Source organism: Neofelis nebulosa, chromosome 14 (assembly GCF_028018385.1).
Source record: "Neofelis nebulosa isolate mNeoNeb1 chromosome 14, mNeoNeb1.pri, whole genome shotgun sequence".
In the NCBI taxonomy this organism is placed as follows: domain Eukaryota; kingdom Metazoa; phylum Chordata; class Mammalia; order Carnivora; family Felidae; genus Neofelis; species Neofelis nebulosa.
Window position 1 is genome coordinate 78,550,734 of NC_080795.1, and position 19,920 is coordinate 78,570,653.

Consider the following 19,920-nt stretch of genomic DNA (forward strand, 5'->3'; position numbering starts at 1 on the left):
CAGCGTGCAGGTGCTCGCCCACCCGAGGGGGGCCGTGGGTAAAGGAGGCCATGGTCTGCCTTCGGTCCTGGGCCTTCGGTCTAGTAGGGAACATAGACAACCATCTCCGGTGAGGTGGGCGCTGCACCAAGCGGGCAACGTGAGAGCCGTGAGGTCTGTAGCCAGTCTGGGTGGTCGGGCAGAGCATCCTCGGGAAAGGAATGTTCATTCTGGATGCTGAAATGTGGGCCAGGGGTAAATCTGAGAAAAAGAAAACTCTCACATGCTGCCTTTCTCACTCATTAGGGGAATATATGCGGTCAGTCCTCTGTTATGTTTGCAAACAAGATGGCACTTGGAAGCCATGGCTGCCTTTAAATGGAGCACCTGATCAGCTGCAACTGAAGAGTGAGAATCCTCTCCCCAAAGTCTGGTTTATCCACGGCAACCTTTGTCCTGGCGGACACCGCATAAAGCACATTCACGTAGCATAAACTGTGTCTTTGGAAGAGAGCCACAAGGCTCACATTTTGTAAGGGGGGAAACCGAGGTATGAGCCCACATAACTAGTGGTCTGGGGAGTTCACTCAGGCTCTCGGCTGCGCAGTCCACGAAACCTCTTCACTTAGCAGCTGTGTGACTTTGGACAAATAACACGACCATTCGGTGCCCGTTTCCTGATGACGCCATAGCTACAACGTAGCCTCATCGTTGTCGTGAGGGCTCAGTGAGATAACTGATATAAGCCTTGGCTGTCATTCACACCGTCACCAAAGTCACCATCGCCACATGGCATCTGGCCAGCGTGCCCGCTGATGTTGAGTCTGGAGAGTGTTTCCACGACCTATGTTTTCATAAGTGGTAACTAAGTGGAAAATGTGCCTTCTGGCTAGAACTATCCATAGATCTCCAGATACTCATATCTGGACAGCAACAGGGTAGAGTTGAAGGAGCTCTTAGCTTAAGTGTTAGAAGAACTGATTTTGGAATCTCAACATCCTCCTCCAGAAGATGGGAAAAATCAGCCTGCTGCTTCCTTCCCTCACAGGGTTAGTCACCTCTTTCCTCATCAGTGATTTCCGCACAAATATGGAGTGAGTCCTCCCATGTCCGAGGCACTGGCTACAGCAGTGTTCAAGAAAGACATGGTCCCTTCCTCAGAGCTTGTAGAGTGATGGGGACAAACTGGGGGACAAGATAAGATGTACAAGGTCACTACAACATAACCATGGGAAGAAGGCAAGAAATGTAAGGGTTTCTTCTGGACAGATTTTTAAATTGAGAGAGCTCTTGTTTCTATAACAAAAACGATCTCTTTCTTCCAAGCAACAGCGAGGCTATCAATGGGATGCACGTTTAATCTATATCCCTTCATACCAAGTATAATCAGTAGAGTCTAATGGGTGCAAATTTAGTGTTTATGGAAACGCGGTTAACTCAGATTACTTCCAAATATGTGAGCAATGACACTTTGGCAGAAAACAAAAACCGAATCCATGTAAATGTAGCTCTTGCGTTAACCAAAAATCTTTTGTGCACATGAGCAAAAATAGTAGTAATTCAACATCTTTGACTTCTAATTGTAGCTGTGCAAAAACAAGAAAAAATACAAACAAGAGAAGGAAAACAGGAGACAAGAGCTACTGCTTACTCAATATTCACCATGTGCCAATCACTGTAAATACATTAACCTTGAGAACAACCCAGGCGGCTAGCTTTATGTGCTGTTCAGAACTACTAAGTAAGTTAGCCTAGTATACCAAATGCACAGCACAATCACTCAGAATTAGACGGAGGTGGGTTAGAATTTCAGCTCAAATAACTGCCCTTAGGATAGATGCCTGGCCTATCAGGTCTTTGGTTTCCTCACCTTTAGAATGGGTCTCATTCTTAGATGTGTTGGTGGATGTTAGAAGACTCCAAAGAGATCATGTTTGCAGAAACTGCTGTGTATAACACAGTGCCTCCCAATGTGTGCTATAGCCACTGCGTCTACACTCCAGGGATCCTGTTCAATGACCCGTCTCCCCTAAACACACATACACACCACGTATGAACAGAACGTTCCCCATCAGACTAAGCAACACAGCCAAGAAACTCCTTACCTGGCATTGGCAATCTGGCCTTCAAGAAAATTGAATTGAATCAAACTGGCAAATAAAACCATTCCTAAAATCCCCACAATAAACGTAAGTTGAGATTAGTTGAACACATTGCAGGTGATGATAAATATCATGGGCTGCTCACCAGGTTAAGCCAACACACGTTATATGGGCAAATGCCATTAATAATCCCACAGCTGAACACCAGCAATTTGGTCTCCATGGGAACAGAAGGTAATATTACACCACTGTTCTTTGATGGATCTTTTATTATTTCAGTATTTGAAGAGTGATTTTTCAAGATGATAGAAACTATCAAACACATTCAATTATGCATAACATCGGAGATACAAAGTGTGGAGTCTGGAATATTCCTTTGGTCCCACTCATTTTCAGGAAGAGAAGACGACACTGATTGGGAGAACAGGCTGATATTTGGGAGAAGAGACCACAATGTCAGGTCCTCCTGTGACTCCTAGAATCGCCAAGCCTGGAACCTGCAGAGGGAAGCTTTCATCACAGAGGATGGACTTCCTGCCTTCAGTAATTTTACAAATGCCCACCAGGGACCAGTGAATGCCCAGAGCCCTAATCAATGCAGGGAGACCACTCAGCAATCATCAGTAAAGAAAATCAAATCTGATTAAATATGTGAGCTGGAGACTGAGAAAATGTCAAAAGAGCAGTTCGAGGTAATGTGGGAAAGGCCATGCCATTCTCCAAGTCATCAAAAACAGAAGGAGTTGCCCTTGGATTTTCTCCTTCACCTGGACCTATGTATCCTCCTGCTAAAATGCCTCCCACTCTTTACCCTGCCCCCACCTCCTGCTTTCATTGCCTGGGTCCAGTTCTTGCCTGGATGGTTGCAAGGGCCTCCAGCCAGCTCTGCTCCCTTCCTCTGGCGGCTACCTGGGTAAGAGATGGAAGCACCCATGGGAGGGGGCCTAGCAGTCACCAGAAACTGTAATCTGTGTAACAGCATATGGGAGGCCGGCCTGTTCCTCGTGCCATGTTTTAATAAATTAACTCATTGACTTCTCACCCCAAACCTAGGAGTTTTCCACAGTAATATTTTTTTTTTTAAATGTTTTTTTTCAACGTTTTTTATTTATTTTTGGGACAGAGAGAGACAGAGCATGAACGGGGGAGGGGCAGAGAGAGAGGGAGACACAGAATCGGAAACAGGCTCCAGGCTCCGAGCCATCAGCCCAGAGCCCGACGCGGGGCTCGAACTCACGGACCGCGAGATCGTGACCTGGCTGAAGTCGGACGCTTCACCGACTGCGCCACCCAGGCGCCCCAATATTTTTGTATCATACAGATGAGTTTGCCTCAGGTATAGAGAGAATAAGCACCTTGCCCAGCCTCACATACACTCTCACACACATGCTCACACATGGGAAACCACAGAGTCGAGAACAGAACATAGCAATGTGGATCCAGAGTCCGTGGTGGAAACTACAGGCACTCCAGCGGGTATATAACTGGGGTTTTAAATGCTCGGGTTGCCCAAAGATGACGATGTTCCAACAGGAACCTCCTGGCTCACGGCTGGATCATCCTTCTAGCCTGGAATCCAGATACGACCTACCGTTCCCTCCAGACCCCAGCTCCTTCAAAGGCAGCTCAAATGTCACTTGGGTCAGCAGCTGCGATGCTGGTCCTCCCTCCGGGGCACCTGGAAAGGCCCTGCTGTGTTCAGCTGCTAATGACAAGCAAATAGCCTAGTGGTGGAGGCTGGAGATACTGGAGCTACCCTGCCCACATCTGTATTCTAGATGCTGCTGGCTAGCTGGTCCCTTGAGCTTTCTGTGCATTTGTCTCCTCATTTCAAAAGTGACACAGGGGGTCCTGGGTGGCTCAGTCAGTTGAACGTCCAACTCGATATTGACTCTCATGATCTCGCGGTTGTGGGATTGAGCCACACATCAGGCTCCTCACTGAGCATGAAGCCGGCTTAAGATTCTCTCGCTCCCTCTCTCTCTGCCCCTTGTCCATGTGCATTCTCTCTAAAGAAATAAACAAACTTAAAAAAAAGTTGACACTAATAATAACCTTGCTCAGAGGCTGTCATTATAATTAAATGAGTAAATCAATGTAAAGAGCTTAGAAGTGTATTTGACACGTCCGTGAAGACAACGACGGTGGTGGTGAGGAGGATAAAAACAAGCCATGTGTATATATGTCTACCCCACAAAAGACGTCTAGGAAAATTAATATTCAAGACCTGTATTCAAATAGCTACCATGGATTTCGGCTCGTGGCTTACAAGGAAGCAGGAAATAGAATAATACCAACAACATCTGCAAGTATATTGATGTTTAAATTTAAAGGTTCCACCGAAAGTGGTGTTGGAAGGAGGGGTGATTGCTTGAGCCAACAATGAGTAACAGAAATCAAGTTTACACTCTCACTGGGAAAAAAAAAATAACCCACATACAAATATGAAGCGTCAGTTTTCAGACATTTGGCCATCAGGCTGCATAGACCAGAAGTGAAGTGAGTCCTACTACTTACTGCCTATAGGGAGTTTCCAGGACATGATGCAGGAAGGTGGAACTTAGGCTGCCAGGGCAGCCTCCCTGAGCCAAGAAGACAGGGCTGAGAGTTCAGGAGGCCAAGGGCCCAGAGTTCACAGGACAGAGCACCAGAGATGAGAGCATAGGAAACAATTCCCAGGGAATGATGGGGGCATCCACAAGTCAGAGTGGGAGACCTCACAATTCATGGGTCAATGGGCAGAGCTCAGAGGAGCATTGTCTCAGCAGCTAGTTGAACTATCCCTAGACAAAAGACTTCTCTGGTCTCTCCTAGCAAACCTTTAAAAGCAAGCCCTGGAAGGATCAAACTGATTCCCAGTTTGGAATCAGTTAAACGCATCCCATAACAAAGCTTTCTCTCTGTGTATATATAATGATATATACGTATTTGTTTTTTGATGTATTAGTTAATATAAATCCATGTTCATATTTTTATTTCATGTATATATAAATACATATAAATCTAGCACTGAAAATGAAAAGGTAAACACAATGCCTGACATTGAATCGAAAATTACCAGGCATACAAAGAGTCAGGAAAACACAACACAAAATGAGGAGAAAAATCAAACAGTAGAAACGGATACAAAAATGGCACAGATGACAGAAAAGTTCTCAGCAAAGGGAGTTATAGTGAAGAAAAAGGGGTGAGGTAGAGAATGGGAGGTGGAGACATGGAGGAAAGGAAAGACTGGGGTGGAGGGAGCTGAGAAGGAGGCAGAAGCAGAGAGGAAAGGGGGTCAGAGAAGCAAGCCATCTAAACAAGGGAAGAGAAGAGAGCATAGAGGAGGGCAGAGATGCCTGGAAAGAGGGCAGGACAGAATTAGGGGCAGGACCAGGAGGTGATAAGAAAAGACACAAATGTAATGACACAAATGAAAGAAGGGGGAAGCACATCACCTGCTCCACGTCTATATAACCTTTATCACAATAATTTGTGACCTATTGATGTAATTACGTATTTAATATATATACGCCATATATACACCCCCGCCAGTACCCTGCTTGTTCGTGAGGCCAGGATAGCGTGTGTCTTACTCACTGCAGTTTTACCAAAGATGAACACAGCCCCAGAATACAGTGAGGTGGCCAAGTTGCTGAATATGTCAAAGAGAGGGGGCAAATATCACTGTTACCTTACTGACCGGGGGAGACTGAGTCTAGAAGGGTCAGTTACTTACTCAAGGACAAAAGCTAGTAATGGCAGTCCCATTAAATATGGAGTTCTTTGTTCCAAGTCCAGGCATTCCTACAGGCCAGAAAATAAAATCATTCCTTTTGGTAGCTCGTGCCAAGTCTTTAACTCCTCAATGAATAGTTATGATCCAATTATAATTTGTATTTTTTCAGATGGAACAGTTGTGAGTACAAAGAGGCTCAGAGAGCATTTCTGCTATATTTAGGGGAAGGAAACATTCTGTACAAGCTGTTGGTGAGGGCAAGGCAATGGAGGGACAGTGCATGGCAGCCTGGGAGGCTGCTGTCAAAGAGAGGAAGTTCTTGGGCCATCTGAGTGGTTCAGTCAGTTAAGCATCCAGCTCTTGATTTTGGCTCAGGTCATGATCTCATGGTTCACAAGATCAAGTCCCACGTCAGGCTCTGTGCTGACAGCCCAGAGTCTGCTTGGGATTCATTCTCTCTCTCTCTCTCTCTCTCTCTCTCTCTCTCTCTCTCTCTCTCCCTCTCCCTCTCCCTCTCCCTCTCCCTCTGCCTCTTCCCTGCTTGTGCTCTACCTCTCTTTCTCAAAATAAATAAATAAACATGAAAAAAATATTAAAAGAGAGAGGAGGTTCTTTACACTGGAGACTAGGTCCTTCCATATGCGGACTCAAAGGTTATGCACACACATGACACACAGAGTCTGCCACGCTGGGTTCTCCTCTGCAGCCTTCTATTTGTGTTACCCGAGACAAGTTAGTTCCTCTCTCTGAGCCTCAGTTTCCTTGTGTCCAAAATGTAGGTGATGAGGTTTCGCTCAGAGGGTTATCACAGGCATTAAGAAGGATGAAGCACAGAGACAGCATCTATAGCTACTCACTGAAGGTCCATCTCTGAGACACCTGTTTTTCTGGAGGAACAGTTACTGCCCCCAACACGTGTGGTCTAGCAGGGGACTGGCTAGAAAACAGGCAATGCCAATGAAATGCAAAGGTCATAAAGGCAAGAGTGGGCAAGAAGTTACTTGGGGCCCAGAGAGGGGCCTCCTAACCCAGCCTGGGGCCAGCGGAGAGGGTAGGACCTGGGAGGCATTTGGAGAAAAGGACATCGCAATCAACAAGGTGGAGGAGAATAAGCAGAAGGATAAATGGTGGAGCTTCCTGTGCCTTCTTCACAGACATGACACAAATCCCCAGTTGAGTCAGGGACGTTATGGAGCTCTGACTCCACGTCGAGCACCCAATCGGTGCATCATCTCTAGCTCAGAGGTGATGAGCTGGACGACCAGAGTGACAGACCCTGGGTTGGAACCCAAGCGTGTCCAACTCCAAGTCTGTACCTGTTGGTCCACTCCGGGAGACCTCGGCTGGGCGATGCCTCAGACTCACCTGGGGAGATTTTTAAAACACTGAGGTCTAAACCCCAGCCTAGCTGGGCTGAATCAGAATCCTGGGAGTAGAGCTCAGATTTGCAAAGTATTTTTAAAAGTCTCCCCAGGAGATTCTGCTGTGCACTGTCCCCAGCTGCAGGGAAAGCCACGGGGAAAGGCTCTCTCTGCAGGCAGCCTGGTACCACGTTCAAGGCTGTTTACCACCGTGAGCTACCAAGAGTCCATGTGTTGGACTTCTGAGTCTATGCCTGTGTTAACACGTACTCTGAGAGCAGCAAAGCTGTGAAGCTTGAAGACACATGTTGGTGGTGGACAGGCCGAGGTTCGACAAGGTAGGTTTGACAGGCTGAGCTGGACAACACGCCCCCCTGAGCCAGCTTCCTGGGGAGAGGGGAGCGGCGACATACATGTCAGCCTTGAGGCTGCCTCTCTCCATTTCTCTCTTCTCCTCTTAAAACTGCAAGCTCATCTTCAGTCCAGGGCGAGACTGGGAAAAGGAGGAAGGAGGGGAGAGAGTAGCTAGGCCTGCGGGTGCTTCCTGCATTGTACGGAGGGGCCCTGATGACCCCCCAGTCCCCAGGACTCCGTCCGGCCATCGGGCGGCCCATCTGCCCTGCCTGGGCCAGCTAGCGGCTTAGACCGAGGAGGGAGAAACAGGTGTGCACTGTCCTGGTCCTCTGCTCACCGCGCTCAAGACAGAACACAGCTACTTTTGTGGAAACCGCTTCATTTCTCCTGCAAACATACCTGCCTGTGCCTGTGTAAGTGCTCCCATGTGTATCCACGTGCACAGCACACTCACCCAGACCTCGACAATGCTGTCGCCAAATAGCCAGTCGGTCCATTGCCGGGTGTTCTCATCACTGGGGGAAATCACTTAAGAGGGTCACTGAGTTCACAACCTGTGTGCTCTCTCCCTGCATTACATCTGCTGTGTGTCCCTCCTTTGGTAGCCTAGGCACCGGGCCTGCTAGAAACTGGGTCTAAAGGAATCACTGAGGACATCTGAACCAGACGTTGGAGACCTCCCGTGATCAGGCCCATCTTCCCCTAAACCCCACCAAGCATCTCAAGACCACCCTACAGTCTCTAAACAGGTGTTGTGCATCAGACTTCTCGTCTTTGGTATAGCGCCGCAATAACAAATAACCCTGAGCTCTCAGTGAGTTATCACTCACACAAAGGCCACTGTGGGTTAGCAGTGCTGTGGGCAGTGTTCCTAGAAGCAGAGACTCAGGGAGCCAGGGTCCTCCCAGCTTGTGCCACTCCCAAGTTTGACATACACTCTTCAGAGGCACCACAGAATGAACGGATAGCCTGGAGCATCACACAATATTTTTAAGGGAAAATACTCAGGGATTCCACTGGCTCTAACCCAGGCATAGGGCCCTCAACTAACCGCAAGGGAGGCCTGGCAAAACATCTTCACACGTGCATATTAAATGAAATGGGACCGGGGAGGTACAGCCAGTCGGCCACCACTGTCATTCTGATCACCAACCCTGCTCCCCTCTTCTTCCTACGCCTGCCACACCCTCGTGCAAGGGGGGCAGCCCTGGTCACAGGTGTTCACTGCCTCGCCTTCCAGCTGTCGGATTTTTGGGGTGGGGAGGCAGTGTGGACGCTGGGTCCGATATGGTTCTTACTGGTCCAACAACCAAAGACCTAAGAATATAAATGAACTGCCCTTCACAACGGGCAACGGTAGGAGTGGGAAGGAGAAACTGACATGGACACTCCCATTAGGGATGGAGGAGAGTGGGGAACCCACCGCAGACATAGGTCTGTAGGTTTCGTGATGAGGCACAAATTTCACTGCCGGCAGAACTCCTTGGTCCATCTCCCTGGGTCCATGCAGCTTGTGGTCCCTGGGTCCGCCTCCCGGGAGGCTGGGTGGAGGGGAGCACGGTCCCTGGGGGACAGACAGCATTCAAAGCCTACCTCTTGCTCTCCAGCACCCTGGGAAGGAGGCCCACGGGTTGACATTAGCCTTAAATAGCCAATCAGTCTTCCAGTCTAAGTCTGTGGTTTCTTCTACAACACCATTTTCTTCAAAATTTAGTAGGCTGTCAATCTATTTGTTTCCAGTCTCTTCCCCGTGCCCTTAAGTCTGCTGCATTTCTTTATCTTTCCCCCCCCAGGTCTCTATAGAAAGTAAACAGAAGCTGCCTTGAAGTTTTCTGGGTCGATATGTAGGAGAATTGATGCATTAATCTGCTGTTTGCCTCAAGCCACTTTATTCAACAGAGAAGTTTTCTTGGGCTCTGTCAAAGTTTTCTTGTGTTTGTTTTTTTTATTTTTAAAATAACTTCAGTGTTTTTGTTCCAAAAGAAATAGGCTTTTCCAACTCTGCCGGGCCCCAAATTTCTGCATGGACTTTCCCTAAATGTCCCAAAATGTCAACAGTGCCGAGGCTGAGGACCTGTCCGACACACAGCTCAGACGGCCTTCAGTCTCCCTTCCAAGTCCTCAGAGGTGACAGTTTACCAAATGTCCTGCCTCTGAGTAACACAGGTCCTTGTGTGCCCATCCTCTGATAGCTGAGTCTCCATTTCTACATCCCTGATTGCTAAGGTCAAGACCATGCTTTTAGCTTTCTGTTAAGGCTAGACCATCGAAAGAAACATTTTTTCTTAAGTAACACTAACTGCTGTGACAAGCAATCCATAAATCTCAGTTACTTAACATTTTTAAGTTCGTTTGTCTTTCCAACGTCTGATACAGGTCAGCGGATCTCCTGTGTGGCTCTCCTCCAAACGATGTCTCCCTATCCTGGTTCTTTTGTTCTGTGCCACTGCCGTCCCAAACACATGACTCCCGAGGTCACCACAGAAGAAAGGAAGCCCAGAGCATCAAGCAAGATGCTTGGAGAGTAAGGAGAAGAGGCTTACATCACTTACATCCCTACATCGTTGACTAGAGCCTTGTGGTTTCCTTCTTAAAGTTCATTTATTTTTGAAAAAGCATGAGTGGGAGAGGGGTGGAGAGAGAGGAGGAGAGAATCCCAAGCAGGTTGTGCTCTGTCAGTGCAGAGCCCGATGTGAGGTTCGATCCCATGAACCGTGAGATCATGACCTGAGCCGCAATCAAGAGCGGGACGCTTAACTGACTGAGCCACGCAGGCGCCCCAGAGCCTAGCCTTACAGTCTAATTAACTGTAGGTGTTCAGGGCACATGGGGATGGTTCCTCAATGACTTCACACTCTCTCCACCCACACGCCAGTGCTCTGCATCTCCTGAGTCAAGTCAAATGCTCGGGGTGTGTCTGCCGGGGTCACAGTGCACACTCTGGGGGGAAATGGTCCTAGAGTCTCGAAATCCTGGCTCCCACGTCAGCGTCCCTTCCATCAAGGTTCCATTAACTAGGAAAGGCATTCTCCACGACATCAAGACATCCACTGGTAGATACCCACCCAGCTACACGGCAAGAAAGAACCAAATGAATTACCGATATTCTAGGTACAGTCAGTTATGGGCTCTTGCCATTCAGCGGGAACTGGTTCAGAGATTCTGGACACACATTCAGAGGGCAGTGTTTTATGTTCGGACCTGGTTTTCAAATTCACACACAACACTGGACAAGAGTCAGATCCAACACCTGCCAAGGCCTTTGCGATTCTCCTTCTGTTCCCTCCCTGAGCAATCCCTTCCTAGGAAAGCTGCGTTCATGGTATGGTGGTGACTGGAGCCCAGCGACCCTGCGCAGAGAGCGGGTGCTGCAGGTGAGGCTGCTGGGGGGGGCTGCAGAACACCGTCTGGGTGCCTCACATCCGTGCCATACTCGCTCATCACAGTCATGCTGGGACGTCAGCCCTGCTACCCTCAGCACACAGGCTGCAGGTTCCTGCAGGTGACGGCTCCCCCCCCCCCCCCCCCCCCGCCGGAGCCTCACTCATATCCCTCCCCTTCCCAGTCAGTGGGTGCCAGCCCAGGGACTGTAACAGCATCATCACACCTTTTCCCAGCCCAGGGTCTTTGCCACAGTACACGTAGCTCAAATGTTCTTCCTCTTTCTCGCCACTCTTTGTCCATGGGTTGCCTCTGTGCTAACCAGAATGAGTTTCCCTGCTGGTGGATCAATGGGAGAGACGGAAGCTCCCTTGCCCTCCTGATGCTTGGCTTGGCAAGTGGAAAGTGGGCGGGATTTCAGTGCCAACCCACCTCCTCCACCAGGGGCCTTTGTAGAGCGTACAACTTACACAACTGTACATGGCAGCCCTGCTTCCCCCCCCCCCCCATTTCCGGCTATGTCTCATCCTTCACGTCACAGCCTGAATTCCCCTTGCTCAAGGAAGCTCCCCCATATCACAGACCAGGTCAGGGGCCCCATAAGAGCAGCTCCTTTGCATCCAAGACACTATGATTAAGTAGAGATTGGTGTGTTTTCTTGCACGTATACCTTGCTCCTAGCTAAACTCCCAGAGTCTTGCATGAAGTGCAGGTTAGATACGCAATAAGATGTTTATCAAATGAAGGCTCAAATACAGAACACACATCCGGCCTCAACATCATCTCATAGTTCATGGGTTCGAGCCCTGCGTCGACTCTGCAATGCCAGCTTGGAGCCTGGAGCCTACTTTGGATTCTATGTCTCCCTCTCTCTCTCTCTCTCTCTGCCCCTCCCTCACTTGTGCTCACGCTCTCTCTCTCTCTCGTCTCTCAAAAATAAATTTAAAAATGCAAATGCCTAAATCAAGGTCACCCACAATGGATGATTTCAGCCACTGACACTTAAGCGTGAATCAAGTGTGCCAAATCTCCTTACTAGAAAGCTAGCTCACAGCAGAGCCCTTTATGACCCATGACACACAGCTACCAAATAGGTCGATTCTTCAAGTTCCTTCCATTCTACCTCAGTTGCAGCTATGACATCCATCCATCTCTCTACTCTGCTCACCTCACCTCTACATGGCCCAGGCCTCCACTCCAGGCTCTTGCGGATTCTGCCCCAGACCTACCTCCTCCCATCAATCCCGTACAGAGTGGCGAGAATGACAACACGTCCCATCATGCTGATCCCCCGCATGTGGCACTGTCATGACTAACCAGGTTTACAGAGTCCCCAGTGATCGGGCCACTGGTGACCTTCCCAGCCCCAGGTCTGGCCACCCTGCCTCCCTGGAGTGCCCAGATGTGCCACACCCTTTCCCTCACTGCCCCGGGCCTTGATGTTACTTTTCCTCACCTTTCCCCTCCCCTTGACATTCCACAGCTGACAATCACTCATTTTGATTCAGACGAGAGCTCCTTCACTCTGGGAAGTGCTTCCGGACTGTGTTCCAGTCTCGAGCACCCGGCCCTGTTTTGTGCTTCACTAGCAGACCAGCATGAGGTCTGATTCCCTGCACTGGGAGCTCCTGTCTAGAGTCCACATGTCTTTCTGGGCCGTGTCCGTCCACTCCAACATGAGCACAACCAAAATAAGTACCCTGCGAACACATGGTAAATAAAGCAATAAATGAAGTTTCAAGGAAACGACTCTCTCTAAAAAATGATGGGCCAAATGATTTGGAAGGCCCCTCCTAATGTCTGCTTTCGGAAGACAGAGGATTTAGGAAACTACTAGTCCATGGCAAGAGACAGATCTAGATTCAGAGTCCTGCGTCCTGTTCCCTGCTTAAAGTCCCTCTCTCTGGGAAGCCCTCTGTCAATCACCCTGGGGGGGTGGGCCCCTCTCTTGTGTGCTCCAGCCAGCTAGAGCACTGCAGATGAATTCTTTCTTAGCGTCTATCTCCTATGAGATTACTTTTTCAATCTCCTTCCTTTTTCTGCCTAAATTGCAAATTCCACGAGGATAGAACTGGGGCTTATTTGTTGACCATCGCTCCACTCTGCCCACCTCAATGTTAAATATAACCGCTTTTTTTTTTTTTTCCTAAGTAGGCTTCACATCCACCATGGAGCCCAATGCAGGGCTTGAACTCACAACCCTGCGATCAAGCCCTGAGCTGAGATCAAGAGTCAGACACTTAACCGACTGAGCCACCCAGGTGCTTCAACATGACCGCTGCCTTAATGAGAACACAAGGCATGGCTTAGACTCAGGATCCTCAACCACGAAAAGGAGGAAACATCATAGAGGCACTGGTTACAGAGACAGCTGTTGCCACCTGCCCGGCACTAGGTGGTGAAGGTGGGGGACACGGCTGTCCACCTACTGGGAGGGTTCTAGGAGACGGCAAGTGGAAGTAATTTGGCTGGATGCAGTGGGACCTGGACATGTATCCCGGCCCCGCCAGGGACCAGTTGCCCAGTGTTGGGCAACTATGAAGTTACTAGACCTTTAGTTTCCTTACCTCTATAATATGAATCTATTCCAGGAGCCACGAGGAAGCACAGTAAAAATGCTCAGCACAGAGCCTAACATGAGTAAGTGCTCAGCACATCTCACTGACATAATTACATTAAAAGGTGAATGTGACGTTTGGTGACACCATGACACCGTCCCTGGGTAGGAGGAAGAACAGGAGGGGAGACAGGGATGCTCAAAGGGGGAAATACCTTTCCCCTCCTGAGTCCCAAGCAAACCTTACAGGGTGAACACATTTCACTCTCCCCTTTAAGAAAAGAAGAAGAAACAGAGGCTCAGAGTGGTCAAACGACCTGCCAAGCTCTCACGGGTAATCCACGGATGAACCTGACCTTAGCCCTGCCAGGGGTCTGTCTCAAATCCAGTGTTCTCGCCTGTGCGCCCTGCTGCCCCCTGGCCTTGTAATCAGTCAGTATGTGCTGACTGGGTGTCTGTCACGCTGGATGCTGAGAACACTGCTCTGCCTCGTCCTTGCCACGTGACCTCCCACCGTGCCTAGAAACTCGGGAGAGGAGGAAGGCCTCCGAAGGCAGGAGACGAGGAAAAACGGTGGTTTTCGCCAATGAAAAGTGTTGTGCATAAATAAGCAATACTGTAGACTTTTGCACGAAAAGTCCACTTTCACGGATTTATATTCTTTTGTGGAAATGACCCATGGAATTTTCGCTGGATTCATACACAGATGAATGCAACCCACCAGAGAGTCAAAGCCCATCACGGCTGTGCACCAGACAGCAATTTACTATTTGTTTTGCAACGTTATAAACTATTTAATTTTAGCACAGAGGGCGAGTACAACAGTGCTTGGCATCTTAATTCCGAAAATAGCAGACATCACTCAACACAATTTTTAAAACTATGAAACGTGTTTTTCTTTCGATAATGATTGTGTTTTCCTGATGACGTCGGATTCGTCCCCAGGTAGTTAACCTTAGAGCGTGGCGCCCACGGACTGCAAAGTTGTCTGTGCTCATCCCCACACAAATGCTTGTACAGCCCGCTCCCCAGGCGGGCATCACACTGGTGTGATGAGCTTTGACAAAGCACGGGGCTAAACAGAAAGCTCAGTGCTAAGCGTGCACCTGTCCACCTCGGGGAGAACATCTGGGTTTACCGGGCTGTGCTTTCTTGTGTCTGTAATCAGGAAGTAAAAACGAAAGCTAAGCTAATAGTATTTGTCCCCAGAGCCAGATTATGCCTTTGCTGGGGCCTGGGACTTTTCATCTGTTAGAAAATAGAAAATATATTTAAAATTTTATTTTCAGGATTGGAATGACATAATTACATATGTACATGCACATACGTAGATACAGGTAGATGCATATGTGTGTGTATGCATATATACGTTTTGATTTTACAAGACATTAAAACATTCCGTTGTCCCCCAAGGTATTGTGGGCCCTGGGTCCTGGGTACTGGACCTACTGTGTCTGAGGGCTATGTCGGCTGTGGTCACCCCTCATATGTAACCAAGAACCTCACGGTGCACCAGCTTACCTCACCTACATCCAACACTAACTGAGCACCTGCAGTGACCAGCACGTCGAATGGGTGCCGGGGGCTACAGAAAGGAAGATGCCCCACCAGGTGGGGGCTGAGGCTGACATTCCCATTAGTGTGGTGTCCCCAACCCCTTGCCCGGTCTCTGAGCCATGGTAGGTGCTTGATAAATATCTGATGAGTGAATAGACTGACAGCAGCATCTCTGCTCACGGAGACGCATCGCAGTCGAGAGGCAATATGATGGCGCATTAACAGCAATAATGAACGTCCGTGCCTTAGCCGTGGGACTCCGGATGCTCGCGAAAGGGATACGAGGATGTTTACAGTAACAAGGGTGAATTTAAAGCAAGGGTGAAGTACAAAGCACCCAATAAAAAAGGAAGCAGAAGAGTAGGAAGAAGGGCAGATATAGGAGGTGGGAGACTTTCGCCTGGAGATCAGCCTTGTGCCTCGGTTTCCACCCCATCCAGCCCTTGCAGACATATGCCTGCCTCCAGCGAGGGGCTGTCATGCCACAAGGCTCGGCGTGTAAGGCTTTGTAAAGCTCAGCACTTTGTATACGTGTGCTTTGGGAGCATCACTCCTTTCCAGGAAGATGCTGGTTTACAACCCTCTGCCACCTGACTTAGCAGGAAAGTGGCCCCAGAGCCACAGTCTGGAATATTCTCTCAATGACACACTCCTGGGTCTGGAAAGTATGTTCTACGTCACATGAGCATGGAGGGATTTCACTTTGGTGGCCAACACATTCGTCTCAGACGCGTTCATCTGCTCCGGCAGAACACAAGTACCCCCCCTCCCCAGCATGGTTTCTGTGATTTCCACAGGTGAGCCAGGGGCCAGGGAGGCTCAAAGCATCGGGTGGAACGCATCTGTTGGAAAGTTAAATGCCTAACATCTACTCGCAAGGGCTTTTGTCCTCTCGCATTCAGATGTTCTCAGATTCCACAGTTTCCGACAGGTGCTCGTTCAACAAAGGTCTCCTGAGCACACGCGCTGTATCAGGCACACGCCGTGGACACAGAAAGACCACGCCCAGCCCTGAGGAGCAGCAGACTGACCGGGCGGGGCCGTGGCAAGAGGCTGCCCAGTCCTATGACTGTAGATATAGAACTAAACCTGTGTCCCGGCTTCTTCACCTGCAAAAGGAAATCCCACACGGTGGCTGGTGAAACTGATGGAGCCCTTGGGCGTCCACGGCTTCACGGAACAGGTGTTCAAAAACTCAATGTGAAATGATCGGCATCAGACTTTACACGCTATTGAGGAATTTTTAAAGCTTCGATTACTGCTTTGCCTCATGCACCAGATCCCACGACCCACCGAGGGAGAGGCCAAGGTGCATCCATTTGGGCCCCTGCGGCACACGGGGCGGGGGGGGGGGGGGCGGCACCTAGTTGAGACTAAGCATGTGGATGGATGAGCACGCGATGTACCGATGCTCCTGCCCACGGAGGCTGAGCTCTGAGGACCAGGACACCCTACGGCCTGTGCTCGTCCACCAGGCTGCCATCCTCTCCCCGGGCAGTGGAACAACACCACTGATCTCAGCGACGCTGGGAGTGCGCGGCATCCCTGGCGGGAGAAAGGGATTATCCTGGTTTCGAGAATTGGATTCCTGATCCTGAGCACTTTGTTAAGTGTGACTGCAGATCTTACGTGCCAATCTTGCCAGGCCACAGTACCCAGCTCCTCAGCCAAGCATTATCCTAGGTGTTTCTGTGAAGGTATGTTTTAGATGAGGTGAGCATTTAAGTCATTAGACTCCGAGCAAAGCAGATTTTCCTCCATGGCGTGGGTGGGCCTCACCTCATCAGTTGACGGTCTTAAAAGAAAGACTGACCACCCCCTGCCACCAAGAAGAAAGGATTTGGTCATTTGGTCAGCAGACTGCCTTTGGGCTCAAACTGCAACTCCTATCGTGTCTCCAGACTACTGAACTAACCTGCAGGTTTCAGATTTGACAGCCTCCAGAAAAGCACGAAACACTCCCTTAGCATCGATCTGTGCATGCGTGTGTGTGTGTGTGTGTGTGTGTGTGTGTGTGTACATACACAATCCTACTGGTTCCGTGTCTCTGGAGAATCTGGACTAATAAGTCAAGTATGTGTCAAACGTCCCCAACTGCACCAGGCAGTGACAGGGATATCACAGGGAAGATAGCAGAGAAAGGACTAGAGGGGACCTCCAGCATCATCTTGTCCAATCCTCTTTTATACATGAGGAAACTGAGACCCAGAGAGGGCAATGATCTGACTCAAGGTCACACAGCAGGCTAGTGCCAAAGCCAAGAACAAAACCACACCTAAGACCCTTCGTTCAATGTCCTACCCACAAGGCCACACTGGGGCTCTTGGAGGAACGTTCGATTTAATTATGTGGATAAACTAAAAGAAAAATAATCCAACAGAGGGTTTTACTGAGCATTTTGTGCTGGGCTCTAAGCTCCAGGCTCTTACATGCTTATTTCATTTAATCTTCTCAGCAACCCTGCAAGGCAGGCATTAGTGTCCCTTTTTGACAGATAAGCCGCAAATCAGAGAGGCAAAATAATTCCCCTCGGGCAGAGCTTGCCGGCTCTTGATGGGGAGGGGATGGGAGCTCCAAGTCTAATCTGAAGCACCAGCCGCCTGGAGCTGGGAAAGAGGAAAGAGCCGGGATGCACACAGGGAGGGAGGGAGGGGCCCGGCTGCTGGGAAAGGGACCCATGATGTTTCATGCGGTCAACTCATTCTGCTATGACACTCTAGCTTCTGCAAACGTCTCTGCACAGAAAGGCTTATTTTGAAGGCAACACCTGGTCTCTAATCCTTTCAGCTGATGCTGCAATCTGTGTGGATCCCCATGTTATTTGCTAATGCACTGGGCTTCCTGGGGATTTGGATGCACCGTTCCTAGGGGAGGCAGGGGGAGTGGATTTTGTTCTCTGCTCAGCAGCCCTTGCCTGGTGGGAAGGCACAGGGTGGGTGTGCAGCACTGAGCCCGCATAATTGGATGGGACCCAAATGGAAAATACACAGGGAAAGAATCAGGTCCCGAAAATAACCCATTGAGCTAAGCTCCATGAGCAAGTTCACTGCTGAGTACCCACAAATAAGCTATTTTATCTGACTCTTGTACAAGACAGGGATGTCTTCTTTGACACACATCCCCAAAAATAGCCAAGAAAAGAAACGGAAAGGGGAAGAAAAAACTATACTGTATCATGTTCCTGCTATGAGTCTATTTTTGTAGTCTTTATACATATTAACTCCTGAAATCCTCTCTAAAAGCAGGTATTATCCCTTTCTCAAGTTGAGAACCTGAGTTTGCAAGGGTGAATGAACGCCTTCAAGTCACATGGCATTGGGGAGTGTGGCAGGTGTTTGACACCATAATCTTCCCTCCCCCATGTCACACCGTGTCAAAGGCAGAGATCTGGCTGGGTCATGCTCGGCTTCTCGGATGCGGCAGAGTCCGTGTCCTCCGCCCCAGCCCGTCCCAGGTCCCAGGTTCTGAACAGTCTCCAGGGGCGGCCCCACACGGTGCTGGGCCCAGGGATGTGCTGCTGAGTGAGTTGGCCTCTATCCACAGCCGCTCGGAATCAGGCGGAGGAGAGACAGAGATGCCTAGAGCCAACCACGGAGGGAACATTTGGGAGAGAGAACTTCTTCCTAGGAAATCAGAGAGTGCTTCTCAGAGGTGGTGGCATCTGAACGAGGCATCAGAGGATGTGCATAAGAGTTCCCTCTGGGAGATGCTGTAGCATAATCATCCCGTGTTCCCGTGGACCTAGAAAAGGCCCTTGTCTTGGAACATGTGTCAAAAATGTTTTGAACCGATCTCTGACATTCCCTAACGTCCTACGCCACATTACCTGGGAAATGGTCTGAGCTGGAGATTTTCAGGTAGATCCTCTGGGGAGGCACGTGCGGGCGAGTGAGAAGTCGGCTGAGGGGGAAGCGGCCCTGGCCCTGTGACGTGGTCACAACGAAGGCCTCGGTCTACCCATCAGGAGTCTGGAGCGGGGCTGGGCCTGCAGCAGGGGGCTGGGGCTGATCCACGGGACGCACACAGCACCCACTAACGATGGAGGGTCAGTGCCTGGCCTTGGGGATACGCAGAGGGAGCGGGAAGTCCCGAACTCCCACCCCCTTGCTACTATCTGCTGGGTCCAGTGTCAACGCTGAGGACACTGGTACCTCGAGGCTTGGTGGCATCTACAAGTTTTGGAGCCCACCTCCGAGGAAGTTCTATCTGGCTTTAAAGGCTGCTCGTTCCTGGGCACAGAACGCTGCCCCTCAGGAGGGTCTCAGAAGCTCTCTCCTCAACTCCTTGTATCGTGAGAACACGAGACACCGCGGCTGGGACCAGATGGAGACACGCATGGCTCAGCCACCTTTGCGGCCAAGCCTCCTGGCTGGGCCACAGGCAGGGAGAGGTGATGTCACAGGAGAGCCAGCAGAGCCGGATATGTGAGGAGGGGGCAGGGCTGCACGGGACAAGGGGGTGCCTCTTTCGTGTCTGGGTAGGCAGACTTCCATGCTTCTACTGTGGACTGTGTGACAGCTCACTGGGTCAACCCGACGGGCTACCGGGTGCCCAGACACCATGTACAACTTTAGCCCGGCTGTCTCTGTGAGGGTTTCTGGAGGAGACTGACTTGAGTCAGCGGACCGAGTTCACGCCGATCGCCCTCCCGAGGTGGGCGGCATCAGCTGGCCGGCTAAGAAAATGCAGAACAAAAGGGGACAGTGAGAGAATGTCCTTTCCCTGCCTGCCTTCCAGCTGGGACACCCGCGTTCTCCTGCCTGCCCACTTGAGCTCAGACCGGAGCCCCCCACCGGCTCTCTCCCGGGTCCTCGGCTTGCAGGGATGGGTCATGGGGATGCCTCAGCCTCCATCATCACGTGAGCCAATTCTTTTCAACAGATCTCTTTATATATATTGTGTCTACAT

At 49.9% G+C, this 19,920-nt stretch overlaps 1 protein-coding gene across 6 annotated transcripts in view; it reads right to left on the reverse strand.

Annotated features, from left to right (window-relative positions):
* FAM135B (family with sequence similarity 135 member B) overlaps positions 1–19,920 on the reverse strand; it is a 293,649-nt gene that overhangs the window by 67,200 nt on the left and 206,529 nt on the right. The gene's annotated exons all lie outside the window — the stretch shown is intronic.